Source organism: Diceros bicornis, chromosome 21 (assembly GCF_020826845.1).
Source record: "Diceros bicornis minor isolate mBicDic1 chromosome 21, mDicBic1.mat.cur, whole genome shotgun sequence".
NCBI classification, from domain to species: domain Eukaryota; kingdom Metazoa; phylum Chordata; class Mammalia; order Perissodactyla; family Rhinocerotidae; genus Diceros; species Diceros bicornis.
Genome location: NC_080760.1, coordinates 6810056 through 6819368, shown reverse-complemented (window position 1 = coordinate 6819368; position 9313 = coordinate 6810056).

Here is a 9313-nt window from a genome sequence, read left to right as displayed (position 1 = left end):
AAAGAAAAAGAACAAAGCAGGAGGCATCACAATCCCTGACTTCAAAACATACTACAAAGCAATAGTAATCAAAACAGCATGGTACTGGTACAAAAACAGACACACAGATCAATGGGACAGAATTGAAAGCCCAGAAATAAAACCACACATATACGGACAGCTAATTTTCGACAAAGGTGCTAAGAACATGCAATGGAGAAAGGAAAGTCTCTTCAATAAATGGTGTTGGGAAAACTGGACAGCCACATGCAAAAGAATGAAAGTGGACCATGTGCTATCGCCATTCACAAAAATTAACTCAAAATGGATCAAAGACCTGAAGGTGAGACCTGAAACTATAAAACTCACAGCAGAAAATATAGGGAACACACTATTTGACATTGGTCATAGAGGAATCTTTTTGGATGACATGCCTACTCAGACTAAGGAAACTAAAGAAAAAATAAACAAGTGAGACTTTATCAGATTAAAGAGCTTCTACAAGACAAACGAAACCAGAATCAAGATGAACAGACAACCCACCAGCTGGGAGAGAATATTTGCAAAACATACATCTGACAAGGGGTTGATCTCCATAATATATAAAGAACTCACACAACTGAACACCAAAAAAACAAACAACCCGATCAAAAAATGGGCAGAGGAAATGAACAGACACTTCTCCAAAGACGATATACAGATGGCCAACAGGCACATGAAAAGATGTTCAACATCACTAATCATCAGGGAAATGCAAATCAGAACGCTAAGATATCACCTCACACCCATTAGAATGGCTATAATCACCAAGACAAAATCAACAAATGTTGGAGAGGATGTGGAGAAACAGGAACCCTCATACACAGCTGGTGGGAATGCAAACTAGTGCAGCCTCTATGGAAAACGGTATGGAGATTCCCCAAAGAATTAAAAATAGAGGTGCCCTATGATCCAGCCATCCCACTACTGGGAATCTATCCAACGAACCTGAAATCAACAATCCAAAGAGGCTTATGCACCCCTATGTTCACTGCAGCATTATTCACCATAGCCCAGAAGTGGAAGTAACCTAAGTGTCCCTCGACTGACTATTGGATCAAGAAGATGTGGTATATATATACAACGGAATACTACTCAGCCATAAAAAAAGACAAAACCATCCCATTTGCAACAATATGGATGGGCCTGGAGGGTATTATGTTAAGTGAAATAAGCCAGAAAGAGAAAGACAAACACTGTATGATCTCACTCATATGTGGAATATAAACCAACACACGGTTTACTGTGTTACCAGGGGCAATGGGGGTGGGGGGTGGGCACAAGGGTTGAAGGGAGACATATATATGGTGATGGACAAACAAAAATGTACAACCCCAAACTTCACAATGTTATAAACTATTAAAACATCAATAAAATAAATTAATTAATTAAAAACATGAATGTAAAGAACCTCCCCATGACTTTAAGAGTCTCCCATAACTTTTCTAATAGTTTATTATGTCGATATTATTTCACATTTAGATCCTAACTCATTGGACTTTACATTTGTGTGAGAGATGCAACAGAAGCTGACTTTCTCCTGTTCAAGTGGAAAACCAACCATCCAGGCACCATTCATTGGGTAGGTCTGGCTTTCACAGCTGACCTGCAATGCCTCTTTTCCCACTTGCTAAACCCCGACAGCTACCGCAGCCTCTCGAGCGCCCTAGAGCGAGCGGGGTGAGCTCTGCAACCTGGGCTCCCTGTCTGCGAGGGGCGGCTACCAGCAGAGCCTTCTCCCAAGACAGCAGCAGGCATGCTGCACACAGAAGTGCTCAGGGGCCGTCTGCTGCGGAGCAGGAAACCCCTCATGATGAGCAGGCAGTGGGGGAGCCCCGAGCCCCGGGACTGACCTTGGCTGGGAGCAGCAGGCTGCTAAGGCAGTGAGCCCCCTCCCTTCAGCTCGTCCAGCTCCTCCTGCAGCGTGTGCACCTGGCTGTCGGCAGCTGCCCCTCTTCAGCTCGCCGTTCTTCTCCACCTGCTCCCGCAGGCGGCACCCGTGCTCCTGTTCCCCCGGGAGCAGAAGCAGTAGGAGTGCAGCGAGTCGAGGAGATCTTGGGCCCCCAGTGCTGACAGGATGAGCCCGCTGAGGGACGTGGGGCCGGTGTCCCTGTGCTCGCCCTGCACAGCTTCTGCGGCTGGCTTCGGGGTGACATCTGTTGGAGTGGAGGGGCTCTGGGAGGGTTTCTGAGGCATCATTGTGAATGATGAACTTGGGGGCTCTGGGCCAAGCTCTCGTCAGGCCTCAGGCTGGTCCCGCTGCAGCTGGGCTCCACGTCTCTCTTCAGCCTCCTTCGCTCGACAGGCTCTGGGGGACAGATGGCCTCTCTCGAATGTACACTGAGGAGAAACTGTAAGAAGGAAACCAGTCAATAAATCTGCACGCCCCAGATCCTGGGGGTAAAGTCACCCACGGAAAGGCCACTCTTACCCAGCAGCCCCTCGCTGGGAAGAGGGGGTTTCATCGCCAGCATCTACAGCAGACGTGTTTGCATCTCCCTGGCTGCCTGATGCTGTTGAGGCCACACCGTCTCCTGGAGTTCCTTCCAGAGACTCTGCGCCCGCTCCTGACTGGCGGCTTCCCGGGCAGCCCTGGCTGCGGGTTCACCCTGCAGAGGGGCTCGCTTCAACTTGCGGGACCCCGGCTAGGCCCTCAGGTTTTCCCTCGAGGACGACGATGAACCTGCAGCTCCTTTCCCATCTGCCTCACTCGCATGTTCCCTCAGGCCCCCGGCGGCCTTCCTGGTGTCCTTTCTCCTGGGGCGGCCAGGGCCTTCAGCCCCCTCTTCTCAGTCAGGTGGAAGATGGAGGGCACGGCCGCGGGTTTGAGCACGTAGTACTGATCCTCCAGCCTTTCCGAGAGCTTTTTTTGGCGAAATGTTCACTACAGATGAAAGAATGCTTAGTGGGGTCCAGTCATCCCTGTGAACAGCTTTTAACCACTGGACCACACATTTTGAGCTCTTTATGCAGAGCCCGCAAGGATAAATGAAAAAGTAATTAGAAAGAAAGAATTAAATGTCTCGCCCTAAAGTGAGCAACTATAAAAGCAAAACAAGTGTTTCTGCGGACACCCAAACCTGTAGCGACTTTGCCCATTAAACCTTTAGTAAAGATTTAAGGAATCTTTAGTAAAGATTAAGGCACCTTCTGCTTGCAAGTTATTACTGGAATAGAAAGATGAAAGACCCACTGTCTACTTTAAGGAGCTCACCGTCTGTAGGGCAGAGAAGAAAGGAAGGGGAGGACCTCCTCCCAGGCTGTGGTAAGTGCCCTGTAGGGACACAGATGCTCGGGCAGATAGCACAGGATGGCATCAAGACAACAGGAAAGGCTTCAGGAAGCCCCGGACATAGTTCCTAGAAGCTCATGGCTGCCCAACCCTCCTGCTGTCCCTGGGATGCAGGACTTGGGGTGCTAAAACAGAGAGGGTTGGTCCCCCCATTTCAAAGCCAGGCCAGGTGTCGGCCAGCAGAGCCTCCCAGGCACTCAGCAGGGCGCCTGGCCCCAGCTCTGCGCAAGCAGCTGAGGATGCAAGACCGCCGCCAAGAGGAGGTCAGCCCCAAGAGCTGCAGTTCCGTGTTCCTCCTGTCTTTCCACTACCAGGAGGAAAGCTGCTCCCTGTACAAAGCAAGCAGCCCCTGCAAGACACCGACCAAGACACTTCATCATCTCTTCTCCTCATTAAGGTAAAATCTCTATTTAGACCAAACTGTGCACATGGGCGGGGGCAGGGGGGTGGAGGGGGTCTCTCCCGAGGGCTGTCTGCTCCACCTGAGGTCATCTAGGCCCCTGAGGCTGCTGTGGACCAGACCAGATGGATACTAGGTCCTCAGGGAGTTTCAAGCAACATGACCTTCTAACCTTTCTCAATACTTTGTGACTAGTTACCAAAGGACCCCCACCTCCTTTGCCCCCAGACCACGTTAGACCACAACAAGTGCCAAGAGCAGCCTTCTCTGCAGTACTTTGCCTCATTCTCAAAAACAGTAACAAAACTTTTGGGACACAGGCTCTGAAGGAAACTGTCAAGAAAGCATGGTGGCTGACCTCTGAAACAAGCTCATGTTACTAGTTCTTTGGATAGATTGTAACAACTTCCGACTTAGAACAAACCACTGTGAACTTTCAATAAGATTACAGACAACAAGTGCCATTCAGGTCTTTCAAACTTCAATAACAACCTGCAACACGAAACAAAAGGATCTGCCAGGAGGTTTTCAAAGTAGAATGTCTTCAGTGCACTGTTCTGGGACCTCCAGTGTGGAGTCCAAAGGACTCACTGAACTGGCTGAATTTCAGAAGCCCTCCTGAAGGGAGCCAGGCCAGGGGGAAGGCAAACCCCTCACCCAGCTGTGGGAGCCCAAGGAAGACGGTGGAGAGAGAAGCCCCTTTCCTGAGCCCCCAGGGTAAGTCTCCCTGTGAGGAGTGGGCTGCGCCCGGCTCTACCCAGGATGCTGTCAGATGCCCAGTCTGCAGGGTCAGCCTCCCAGTAAGGAGTGGGCCGCGCCCTCCTCCACCCAGGATGCTGTCAGATGCAGAGTCCGAGTCCACAGGGTCAGCCTGGCCCGCAGGGTCAGCCTTCCTGTGAGGAGTGGGCCGTGCCCTCCTCCACCCAGGATGCTGTCACATGCAGAGTCCCAGTCCACAGGGTCAGCCTGGCCAGCAGGGTCAGCCTCCCCTCGAGGAGTGGGCTGCACCCTGCTCCGCCCAGGATGCTGTCAGATGCCTCTCCAGGACTCACCTCCAGCACAGAGCCACCTTTCCCTGCACTGCCAGGACCCTTCTAGCAACAGAGCGTCTGGGAGGCACGTCCATCAAAGAGGTACAAGCTGCATTTGCTCAGCCGCATTCCTGATCGCAGAGATCAAGGCAGGCTCCATGCCATCAGAAGAGCAGAAAAGTCACAGCAAATGCAAAAAGATAGTGACCTAAGGAAGAGCGTTTCCAGAACACCCTGTTTCTCGACATTGTTGGCCCCAGCCCGAATCAGTGGAGACCAGGGTGGCCGCGGGGTGGGGGTGAGAGGGTGGTGGAGGCCATAAAGTGGGCGCCAGTGGCCGTGGTGGCCCCAGGCGCCCGGACTAGAGACGGTGGCACAGGCAAGGCCACACAGCGCCCGGCGCTGACTCACCCGCTGGACCGGCCGAGGACAAAGTGCCGCAGGCCTCGGTCTGGACCGCGCGGGGGTGCTGACTGGGCGGCAGCGCCGGTTACCTGTGGAAGGAGACGGCGGTTTCTCCTGCTGCCCGGCGATGGGAGCAGTTCGCGGCCGCGCAGCGATCACCATCCTGGGCCTCAGGCTATCGCGCCGCCATGCTCCAGCCCCCTCCTCGCCACCCCAGAGCGGGACCGCCACAAGGGTAAGGGTTCGCGACGACACTCTGTGGGACGTGGAGCTGATCCCCGCGGCCTGCAGGACGGCAAGATGGCGGCCTGCTCGTCGGCCGTAAAGCAAGATGGCTGCGCCCATGAGCCTAGGCAAAATGCCGGCCAACGCGCCCGCCCAGGGTCGCGCTGCCCAAACGCGTCTGTTCTGCTGCCCCCATGGGTCGCTGCTGCGGTGATCGAAGCGAACGACCCAGACCGTGGGGGAGCTGACTGTGCGGGCAGGCCCTCTGCGCAGGGACCCGCCGTCCGCCAAGATGGCGACCCACGCACTTCTGCCTGCACTTCCGGCCTGGCCCGCGTTGCTCGGCCGGATTGGCCCCAGCGGCTGCCCGTCGCGTGGCGCTCATTCTCGGAGGCAGCAGAAAGAAGAACGCGGATGAGGGCGTGCCTGGGCGGGGCGGCCTGGGAGGCTGCGCTCGCCTGGGCCCTCGGCCGCCAGGACTGGCGGGCGCGGTTGGGGGGGGGGCCGCGGGGCGGAGCATGATCCTCGAGCGGAGCGGGTGGCGGCGCCTGTGGTGAGATCGGCGCCTCTGACAGACCGCTCCCTGCGGGTCTGGGCGCTCTTCCGCTCCGGCCGCTGCGCTCGGGCGCCGGCCTGACAGGCCAAGGCCGCTGGGGCGGGGGGCAGCGGGGCGTTGGGGAGGGGAGGGGAGGGGGTGCGCCGGCGGGGCTGGGGCGCCGGCCGCTGGGGCGAGGGGGCAGCGGGGCGTTGGGGAGGGGAGGGGAGGGGTGCGCTGGCGGGACTGGGGCGCCGGCCTGACAGGCCAAGGCCGCTGGGGCAGGGGGCAGCGGGGCGTTGGGGAGGGGAGGCGGTGCGCCGGCGGGGCTGGGCGGGGGCAGCGGGGCGTTGGGGAGGGGAGGGGAGGGGGTGCGCTGGCGGGGGTGGGGCGCCGGCCTGACAGGCCAAGGCCGCTGGGGCGTGGGGGGGGGCGGGGGCAGCGGGGCCTTGGGGAGGGGAGGGGTGCGCTGGCGGGGCTGGGGCGCCGGCCTGACAGGCCAAGGCCGCTCGGGCGTGGGGGGCGGCGGGGGCAGCGGGGCGTTGGGGAGGGGAGGAGGGGGAGGCGCGTTGGGGAGTCTCTGGCTCTTTTCCACCAGAGGAGAGCAGAGAATGGCCACCTGGAATCCTTCGTATGAAGTCCCTGTGCCCCTCCCAGGCTCTCTTCTGGCACAGACATCCTACGGGAAGGCCTTGGAGTGGAGGTTCCTCTGTGCAAGCTTTCTTGGGTGTTCTGGCCTGTCAGCACTGCCCCTCCCTGGGTTTGTCACCTTGAAAAGATTTACTCACTTAGTGGAGCCTCAGGTTTTCAAAAGTTAAAGTTTATGTAATCAGTGGCCTTGAAAAGCAGTATAAAATATTTCCAAAGAGGCAAGAAATAGGTACTTCAGAAAAAAATAAAAGATTCTAATATTACATTGAATCTGTTAAAAATTCTTGTTTCCCTCTTGAGCATGTGTAGTGCTGTTCTGAGGTCAGTTCTTTTCTTTGGGATGGGGTGTTCCAAATAGAATTCCAGGGCTTACATTTGAACAGCAAAAGTGTAAAGTATGATTAATTGTTTATAAAACAGTGTCTTGCCATGGACATAACAAATAATTAATATTATTTTCTGAAAGTAATAAATACATGTGGCTTTTCTCATTGTATCAGAAAAATGCTTTATAACTTTCTTCCCTGCTTTCCACATAAACTGTGGGTTTGTGTGACTTTGCTGGATTCTTCAAACACTGGGTTGTGCCATTTACAAGATCACTGTGGTCCAAAGCGATGTGACTGGGAGCAGAAGCCTGGGGTCAGGGTCTCTAAGCTAAGCCCCCCTTGAGCCTGCACAGGGAAGTACTTGAGGGCCCACACGTTCTTCCTGGGTGTCCTCCCTGGTCATACCCACTGCAGAAGGAGCCTTTCTGCTGAGAGAAGCTGCAGAGCCCTGGAAAGCTGGGAAGGCACCTGCACAGGGGGAGGGAGTTGCTGCCCTTCCTGAGGTTGTCCCTGTGCTCCCCTTGGGCCTGTGTCTACACGTAGGGTGGAGTTTTGCACCCACAGTGCAGGTGCCTGCAGAGGGTAATTTATGCACATTGGGAAAGTCTGTGAAATCAGGAGTTCTGTGTCTGGATTAGGGTTTATGAATTTAGGGTTCATTTGGGTCACAACCTTAAACTGCATCCTGCCGAGAGTCTCCTCACTTGTGAGAGTGGAAGCTGAGAGAGGGAGCCCTTCTCTTCCTCCCCGGGCAGAGGAGGGTGTGTGAGCTCCCAGAGTCCATTCCTGTGGCTGCTCAGGTGTCCCCACCCTCCTGCACCAGGAACTGACCCACTCAGGGCTTCTGTCCCCACCAGGAGAGTTTAGAATGTGTTTAACTTTCTGAATGTGGCTTTCCTTCTGTCCTGTGGGAAGCAGGCTGCTTATCTGTGCTGATCCCAATATTTGTGTTTCTTTGCTTTGGATTCCTGTATCGATTGAACAGTGCAGCCCTGTGCCTCTGGTTTCCCTTAGCACCTTGTAATTTTATTTCCTGTATAACAAATAACATTTCGAGTTTCTTGGGCTTAAAAATGTGAATTGATGGAGAGATCTAATGTCAGTAAGGCAAGAAAATTGTGGAACTAAATAGAATTTTTGTCCCTTTTAGGCAAGAGACTCTCAAGATGTGAAATGAATGTGTTGAAGTTTTCAGGTGCAGTTTTCGTCTTTACATCAGTGTTTGCGTGTGCATGTCCCTAGAGAACACTGAGATTTAAAAAGCTAAAGCAATGGAATTTCTATTTTAATTGATGTGAAGAAAACTAATCAAACTAATCCTACTATGTTTAAGGAGCTAAACCCAAACCCCTGTTGCGTTATAATATGCCACTGATTCCTGAAAATACTGCCTGTGTGAGATACAGTGAAAGGACAAACTAGGATGCACCTTGCCCTTTTAGTTAGCAAGCGATATGAAAATTTCATTTCCTCTGGTTTACTCTTTTGTAACCATTAGTGTGCTAAAGGAATTAAATCTTAGAATGGTTTCCTATGCACAAAAGTTAAAGAAAAACTATTAAATGGGAAAACATGGTATGTGTAAATTTCTGTTTATATTAGATAAACCTGTAAGATAGAAAAGTCTAACCTCAGAAGAGTCACTGCCAACACTTCTGGGTCCCCTCCAGCGCTGTTACTCCAGCCACCCCCAGTACACAGTTCTGATCATTCTTGAGCTTCCTGTTGGTGTTTCTTTATATAAAAACAAGCCATTGTGAATGCTTATATAAAAACAAGCCATTGAGAATGCATATTTTTGTACGCATGTTAGTCCTTGTAATGAGCGGTCACACTCCACACGTTTTGATGTGTGCTGACAGCTTACGCCTCTCTTCTCCCTCTTCCCCTCGTGTCCACACCTGGACAAGCTGAGGAGAAAGTCCAGAGGCTCCCTTCTCTGGCATTGGCTTTGGATCCAACCACACAATCCCCTGTCTGTGTGCAGAACTCTTGCCCTGGTCTCACCCCTGGCAAAGATTTCTTGCTTTGACCAAACTTTAGTCAGGCTCCTGAACCTTCTTGTAGGCCTGTCTGTGCACTTCTTGTAAAATCCAGTTTTAGCAAGAACCTTGCTAAGTCAGTTTAACCAGACCCCACACCCCTATGTCTGATCGCCTTCGCCATCTGTTCAGGCTCCTCCTCTTCCTCCACCATCCCTCAGGTGGTGTCTGATCACTCTGGCCTGTGTTCGGTAAGAATCCTGTTAGGTCAGGTTAGCCAGTAACCCAACACTTGTTTTTTCTCTTAGTAATTTTCCATCCCCTGACCCCCACCATGCTGCCTCCGCCGTGAATTCCCACTCGCCCATGCTGCATTCAGAGTCGAGCCCAATCTCGTTTCTCCTCCACTGTAAATCCCATCACGGTGGTCTCTACGTATCACAGT